We start from the raw sequence: 8,712 nt of genomic DNA on the forward strand, positions 1-8,712 counted from the left end.
CTGGAAATTAACGCTGCCGGATCCTGTAGAAGTTGCCCAAATTATTCAAATATGATCATTTGCTTTGATTCTTAACGCATGTCCAGACAAAATGTAATATCATCGCTGCACAGCCGCGCGCTGGCTATTATCCGTTGAAAGTCTCGAGTTATAATATCGACTTTGCGAAGAATTAATAAAAAAAAAAAACTAGAAACGGGAGCACGCCGGGATAATCGTGAAAATTAATCGGTCTTTGTGTTTGGCATTTAAAAATGCAGCTTGATTAATTCAAGCTTAGCTAATTCAAGCCCTGAGTCGAGCCCTTACTGAGAGGTGTACACGGAATGACGACGTAGCACTGGCAATGTCGGCCATATTCATAGAGTTTTCAAACCCTTTGTGCGTGAGACAGCTCGCTATCAAAGTCTAGCACCCTTATCTCTACACGTGCGTCACGGCCTGAAAGAGCGCGCGAATGAATAGCATCGCTGAGTTTTGGGAGGGGAAGGGGAGGGCGTAAAAGAAAGGCACGAAGGGGATGCGCGTAAAAGGCGTCGTGTCTGCTTTCGTGATGTTACATCTGTAATGGTCGAGGAAAAGCCATGGGAAGATTCGACTTTATCGTCGCATTAACAACGGAAAGTTACCGTCGGATACGGCGTAATCGTGTTGTTGAAATCTATCCGGCTCGTAATTAAAGCATCGAGCAATTAAAATCGCGATATTCGATTCCTTGGACCAGACAGACGCACAAATTAATTGACGAACTAATTGATCCTATATACGCCTTTCCCCCGTTTCTGCCTTCTTCGAATGTCGATCAATAGCGGGCAGATCGAATCTAATCAGCGACGAGAGAAACGCGTCTTCCATCTCGGCCGAGCGAGGCACCGCGGGCGGTCGTGGTGAAACGTTAGGGTGACGATAATAACGTTAGTGGATCGCGGAATTGCCGTCAATCAGAGAACTATAATAACGTTAACGGGGATATTAGATGGCATTCCCCGCGGACGCGCCCTTTTTATTCCGACTAATGCTTCCGGCGGACGGGGGGGGGGGGGGAGGCAATTTGCATGAGAGAAAGTTACGTCGTCCTGGGGGCTCGTTAAATCCAAAAAAAAAATTACGAAGGGTTTGAGTCGCGCAAAAAAATGATATCGATCAAACAGGGCCGACGCGGACGGGGAAACGTGCGACTGCACGGCTGCCTGGAGGATCTGGTGCCTGGCACAACTGGCTAGATGTGTAATCATGCCGAGAAAATCACTACCCGATGGAATCGCCGCTCTCCCCCTCCTCTTTCCACCGATGGCTTTCGCAACGTGCGTTTAATGAAGGGGTGTCCACCCGCACGGGAAGTCGTTCATCATCATAAAATCTTCCGGGGCAGTGGTTAAGGGTACGATTTCGAGGAGTAGAAGCGCAGCTGGGGCGCATGCATTTCCGTGGAACTTTGAGCAGTGATGATATGCAAATTGGATGGTACCGATTAATACAACTTAATTTCAAGTTTCAACCTTTCGTACGTTTTTACTTCCATTGGACGATGTCAAGATGCGTTTCAACCAGTCCGAACTTGATACTCGCGTACATCGATAATTCCAGATAAAACTAGAATCCTATTCTAATTTATTAACCGCGATACATTGACAAAACAAGCATTGGGGAAAGGGCGGGAGGCAGGGATTTGCTCTCTGGTCGAGCTTATTATATCAACAAAGCGCAGTACTCTAACAAATTCCAATGGAACGCAGCGAGACAATATCGGCACAATTGCACCCGCTATAGCAGAATCTGCAAGAGTCGGGGGGGAGGGTAGTGGAAACCAATAAATCCGACACATCGGCGGGTTTGGCCGGCCGCGTCCGCGAAAAATATTTTATTTTTGCGCGAAAACCAACCGGCGTCCCGGTATTTTTCGGCGTGCGATCGTAAACAACTTTCACGGCGCGAATTGGCATGCTCATCGAAATTGCATACCGCCGACATGCGAGTAGATCGCGAGGAACAAATGTTCATTTATTATCATCTATCGACGCGCCATTGTCCGCGTACTGCACTTAATTTCTTCAATTCCATTTCTCACATTTGTTTATAAAAAATTCAGCTTCATATCACACGCGGACGATACAACTTGAATACTTCCAACATTTCAACAACTGTTGAAATTATTAATTAGCGTTCAATGATACAACAACTTTGCATAGCGATAGCGAGCAGAATACATGAATTCTTCATAATTTCTTTAAATAGGAAATAAAAATAATATAAATATCATTATTGTTTGACAGCGTCGTAAATTGCTCGAAGAAAATTTCGACATTTAAGGACCGAATTTGATTACTGCAGCGTCGCTTTACAAAATACGAGAGGGTCGTACTGTAAAATTGAGAGGAATGTAAGAAATAAATTAGGCAAATTCCTCGAAATTGGAGAAGACTGCATCGCTTTGTCGCGAACTCCGCCGGTTCGTTCTGCCTCTAACAGGCCGAGGTATCACGTTTAAAGGCATCGCCGTCGGTGCTTTCCATGTGTTCCGTACTGACGTAACGTACCCGGTCGGCGCGCCGACCGTCGTTAAAGCGAAACAATGGGCATTCGGATTACGTCCAATTCATTTGTCACGTGCTTTCGAGAGTGGTGAGGCGGCAGAGCGAGGGAAAAATGGAAAACAGCGCGACCTCGGGCGAGCGCACGGCACACGGGCAAAAAGAGACATTGCCAAGAAATTAATTTCACGGTTAACCGTCTGTGAGCTATTATACGACCCGCGCGAGTTCTGCTACTCGGAATAAGTTATCATCTCACGAACGCGAAGCACAAACCGACAGAGAAAAAGAAATATTCGAGAGGCATTCATTCTGTTAAAGAAATTCATTGTTAAAACAATAATACTATGCGCTTTATCAATAGTCCATCCGTGAAAATCGAGACGTTTGCCGCGGCTAATTATAATTCTGCAGCTTCCTCGGCTCCCCCTCTCACCCTCCTCTGTTATTACTTATTCCTTTCGATAAATCGAAAAAATTTAATATCCGTTATATGAGATTTCTCATGAGACAAAGAAATATTGGATACTCTCTGCTTTTTTGTCGTGAACATAAAAAAGAGAAACGGGGGCAATGTTTTTAATTATAAATCCGAGCAAAACATCAATCTCGCTGTACTCTCATTACCCCGCAATATTACGTCTCGAAGCGAATACTTAATAAAACGGAGCTGCCGGCGCGGGTGTCCAAGAGCCATTGCAACCAAAAGTGCAGGTGGAATACCCCCTCCCCTTAAACGTGCCAGTCTTGATAAGCGCCGAATTAGCGGCACCACGTCGAGGATCTCGGCAATTAGTCAGGAGGGAGGTGGGGGGGCATGAACGTGCCAAAAAGCCCGGTAAACTCGTGCCACGGCCCCGCGAACTTCGCGGCGACTTCGGACGTAAATCAGCGGCGTCCGGGTGGTGTCTCGTTTTAGCGGGACACCCGGTACACACGCCGCACTTGCCGGGGTTTACTGTGCGCGGTGAGTTACTTGTGGGATTAATATCCCTATCTTCTGTACGTTCACATTCAACCCCCTTGCAAACGGGCGTGCGCGCGTGCACACACGCGCATCGCACACACCCGCGCGGTTGGGGGCACGTTACCAGGATAACGCGCGTCTGGGTGCGAACGGCGCAGAACTCGCATTTTCACCCTCTGTCCTGCATAGTCGGTAACACTGTTGCTGCGTCGGCAGCACACCTTCGATTTATGGCTTTGTATATATTATTTCGACAGTTCTCTTTCTCTCCTCTATCTTTCCGCGCCACCATTGGTCTCTCACCGACATTATTCCCCGCGGTTCTCTTTCGCTCGCTCTTTCCCATCGCCTTTTCTCCCCTTCCGTGTCACTTCCTGCACTGCTTGAGTCTGTCGCATCTATTATCTATCCTTTTCTGTTGTACAGCAGGCCCGACTGCTTTTCCGAAAATCGATGATCGTTCACCGAGCAGCGTGACTGCTTAACCATTTGCATGCAATTTGCATCGCGATTGGTATTTTTCCTGATGCTTGCGGAAACTCGAACGCACATTATAGAACCTCAACGAAAAAGGAAAGATTTTTATCTATGTCTTTTTGTTACTGTTCTGCATATCTAGAAAATAACTATTTAACTATTGACAGATTATATGAATTTTGGCAGCTCAACAAACAAATGTTGAATATCTTCTTAATTTCAACTTGATCCTAATGTAATTCTTATTCCGTCTCATAATACTCTATTCATATATTTTGATATAAATATTTAGAGTAATCAGTCATAAAATCAGCATATATATAGAGAATAATTTATTTTTGCAATCTACATCTAATTAGTACGAGCGATGGTCAGCGATTTTTACAGATACATCATCGTTTTTCGGTCGTTCGCGTGTGGAAAAAAATATATCAAAGTGACAATAGTTGTATGTAACGAGTTTATAGCTTAAAAACCGCAAATTCTACTTCACTGTCTTTGTATTAAGTCACAGATTACCTAGCAACCGTTTCCTTCTCTTGTAAGTCACCGTTCAACTCGAGCAACAAACAAATTATCACTGACTTTCGCGCGCGCGTAATCCTGAATTCAAGGGTGAGTCTTGATTTTGGGAATTCCAGAAGTGCCGGGATTTAGCGATGCTTCGGGAGATTCGCCGCCGCGAGAGCGTTTTTGATGCACGCTTAACCGCGGCGCGCCGACACTGGTTAAGTGGTTCAGCACGTTGCGAGATTTGCTGCTTCAACTATTTATAAAATTACGCTGTAGGACATTACGTGCATCTAACACTATCGCCAGAAATTATTCGCACACCTTTTTACCGAAAAAACTTGATTAGTATTAATTTGAAGAAAAAAAATCTTTTTAAAAGAATTTTTGTCCAGAAACTTGTAATCATCTATTCATATTCAGTAAATAATTAAAGAAACATTCATAATTGTAGTGTCTAAAATATTTTTTTAATATATCTGACAAATAATATAGAATAGAATATTTATTTATTTCTAGCATTATATGTATTTGATTAATATTGATACAAATTTTTAATTAAACGCTTGTTAGGCTTATAATCCGGAAAAAGTTCAACGTGCAACTTTTCAGCGTAATCTGTACCCGCTTTAAGTATCATTGTTTCGTAAATGCGCTTTATACCGAGGCGGTGCATTAATTGCATTATTAATTGAGTCTCAAGTACAGGGCCGGTTCAAACTTTGTAAATAGATTACTTTGGTCGGGGGGCGCCGCATCACTCGGTTTAGGATAAATTTGTTAAAATTGAATTTGCGTGTTAAGCGGCATAACGCAGAAATCGCTTGTCGCGCAGTTTAATCCTGTATGAGGAAAGGCGAAGTTACCATCAGTGTGTATTATCATAATAAATTCCATAACTCCATGCGGAATCCCTTATATCCTCCTCACCCCACTTTCCCTGAACTCACACGTGCACACAATTTCATCACAGCTTCGCGTATTTACGTTAACAGCACGAAGCGTTGTGTATACACAAATCAAAGAATTTACGTGTTGATTCGTAACGACAATTCGTTCGTTGCGTTGTAAGAGCACAATAAGAATTAATCCAACAATGCCGCTTGAATAATGGTGTGCATATGTACGTGGTACTTTTCATCTCATTCAGCGTTCCATATAGGAAATGTAAGAGGATATTAGTTCGAAGCCATTCTGTTAAAACAACACTCAAATATTCGATACTGGCGAAGGATATCGGTACCGATATTGGCTTCGGGGCTGCCAATCCCAATATAAAACGCCATTAAAACGGGTGAAAAGAAGAGCTATTCGCGATCAACGTGGTTTATTAGCTTTACCGCAAATATAAACGCTATGCAAAAATCCCCGCTAAAAATATTCCGATTTCTCGTATCCATAAAATACATTTATCTTGTTTATCAGTATTTATATTTATCAGTATCTGATGATAATTTCTGTACGAAAATTAATGCAAAGTAAAGTTGATCTAATGCAACGTTTCACAATTTTTTACAAACACATTTTTTGTAACACATTAAATAGTGAATCAAATTTATCGAGACACACCAAGTGCATACATTTTAGCGCTGAGAATAGATCTTTTAGATACCGTCAACACGATACTCAGAAATAAAAAGTAAAGTTGTAAAGATTTTATTTCTTATTTTAACATTTTAAAAGTAATTTTATTGCAATTGTTAATATCGATTTGGTTAAAATGAGACAATAAAATTTGTATAAATATAACAAAGGGGTAACTAATTAGAAAATACATAGATATACACCTGGACTTCTGATTTCACTTCACCGGACTTCACAGACTGTCATAGATTTCATTGGACTACGCTGGACTTCACTGGACTTCGATGGACTTCATCAGACTTTGCCAGAATTCATCGGACTTCGAGGAATTTAGTGGATTTTACCGGACTTTATCGGACTTCGAGGAATTCAATGGACTTTTAACGAGTTGTACACTAGAATTCAAGAATGATTACTGATTACCCTCTCGAAACAATTTTATTTTTATAATTTTTAAAATATTTTCTATTTCGTGCCCCTTGCTGTTTTACTTATTTCTAAATTTTTTTTCATCTCTTTTTCCTTCTCAAAAATTATTACGGTAGATTTGAAAACCCTTTGCGGTACCAGTATGCCGCGGTACACATTTAAAAAACCTGCAATCATTAAAAAACAATTTAAAAAACTTGCAATCTAATATTTCTTCATCAAATTTTCTTGATTTCTTCATTGCTTCATTCGATTTTTTCTTAAAAATTTAAATTTTAAATTTTTATAAATTTTTTATTGAAGAACTGTAATTTACAAATTGGATTCATAAATATTAATTCAAATAGTTATATTGTGTATTGCGATACATATATAGTTCCTCATTTCATAAGAAAACTCATACGAAAACGTAGCTATACTATTTCGCAATTTCAATCAGATAGACTTTGCGATTCAAAATGATAGTCATATTATACCATCTCGTTGCACTTTCAATTAGAAGGACTTATGCTTCAATTAGACAAGGCATACGCGTCAAGTGTATAAAATCAATTAGATAAATATGATGCCGTACGCATTATTGATGAGAATGCGCGCTTGATTTCCCGATCACGTAAAAGAGGACCGCTTAATTTCTTGCGAAAAGGAGGCTAAGAGGTTTCCTCCGCCTCTCAAGTACCATAGGTATCCATGACGACGCGATGACAGTGTCTTCCAGTCCTCGACATCAAAGAGCCCGTCGAGTATTAGTGACAGAAATCGAAGCCAGCTCGGCGGGAGAAAGATGGTCGGTTAGATAGATCGAGATACGCCGACTCGTCCCATCCGTCGAACCGTAAGAGGTTGCGAAGAGGATGGGGAATCGGGATAGATGGATGCGAAACGGAGAGAATCGCGGCACGTAGTACCCCTTGAGCTATTGATCAACGGCGACGAGGCACCGACAACACGCCCTCTTAATTAAACCCTCTGGGAATACGAGACGAGCGTCTACATGGGCGCGAGTACGGAGGGGGTCATCCACAAGGGTATCCTGCGAAATCATCGTCGCCATTGCCGTCGCCGTCGCCGTCGCCGTCGCCGTCGTTGTCGCCGTTCGTCGTCAATGTCGTCGAAGACGGGAGCAGGAAGAGGACTAAACGTTTCAAGTTTAAACAGCCTTCCCCCGCAACAAAGTCCTCGAGACCCTCAGGCGGTTTGAAACGTTAATAACTTACTCGTTCCCACAATTGACAGCTGAGCGATCTTTCTTTCTTCCCAATTTTTTTCCCTACCTTTTCCCCGATTTGCTTCCACTCGTCTTCCCCCTCGTGCCACTCGCGAAGTTTAAGCAATCCACGGAGTTTGAACGAGACGTGCTATCCTATCCCTTCGCGTCCTCTGCGAAAGCGGACTGTCAAAAGCAAAAACCACGTCAGCGGCACCCTGAAACGTCCGATGAAGAACCTGTCGCCTGCTGGGATCCGCGCCCAAGTTTGTACGCTTAACATTTCGCGAGGAAGATAATTGACCCGAGATGCACCTGAGATAGTTTGCCGACTAGATTTGATGTTAACGAGCGCAGCGCATCAAATTGAAAATACGTGTCCTTAATTACATAAATTTAAGGCCTTCCACTCGTGCCTTCTAATTCTATTTCTCTTGCTAACTCTATCCACCCGCGACGCCTGGTCGCACTTGAGCGAAAGTTTCTGCTGAGTTTCGGTCGATTCGACCTGTGTGAAGTGAATGCGAAAGGGGATTGCGGGTCCTTGGGAATTTGAGAATCCTCTCACGGCACCGATTAATGTCTATCATTAAAATAAATTAAGCATTAATTCAATACATGTCCTTATTTATATTAAAACGTAAATTTTACGTAAATTTCTCTCTTACATAAATCTTATGTACGAGTATATGTAAATACAAAAGAGAATATATATGTCATATATATTCTTCGAAATTAATATAGGTATCAAAATTTTATATCAGGACTCTCTCGAGACTATAGAAAATTGTTTATTACGGGTTTGATTACATTGACAAAATACCACGTGGTCGCAGCTTCAACATAAAAGCGAAGTTAATTATTTGTCTGTTGGTCCGATAATAAAGCGCTCGCTGTTGCAGGCGGCATCAATCTCGCGGAAATTCCGGGAATACCTTTCGCACGACTAAGGAGTAGTAAGTAGTTTCGCGCTTAGAGGGGTGTGAGATTGGAGGAGCGACGCACGC

This window comes from Wasmannia auropunctata, unplaced genomic scaffold (assembly GCF_000956235.1).
Source record: "Wasmannia auropunctata unplaced genomic scaffold, wasmannia.A_1.0 LD336034.1, whole genome shotgun sequence".
Classification (NCBI taxonomy): Eukaryota; Metazoa; Arthropoda; class Insecta; order Hymenoptera; family Formicidae; genus Wasmannia; species Wasmannia auropunctata.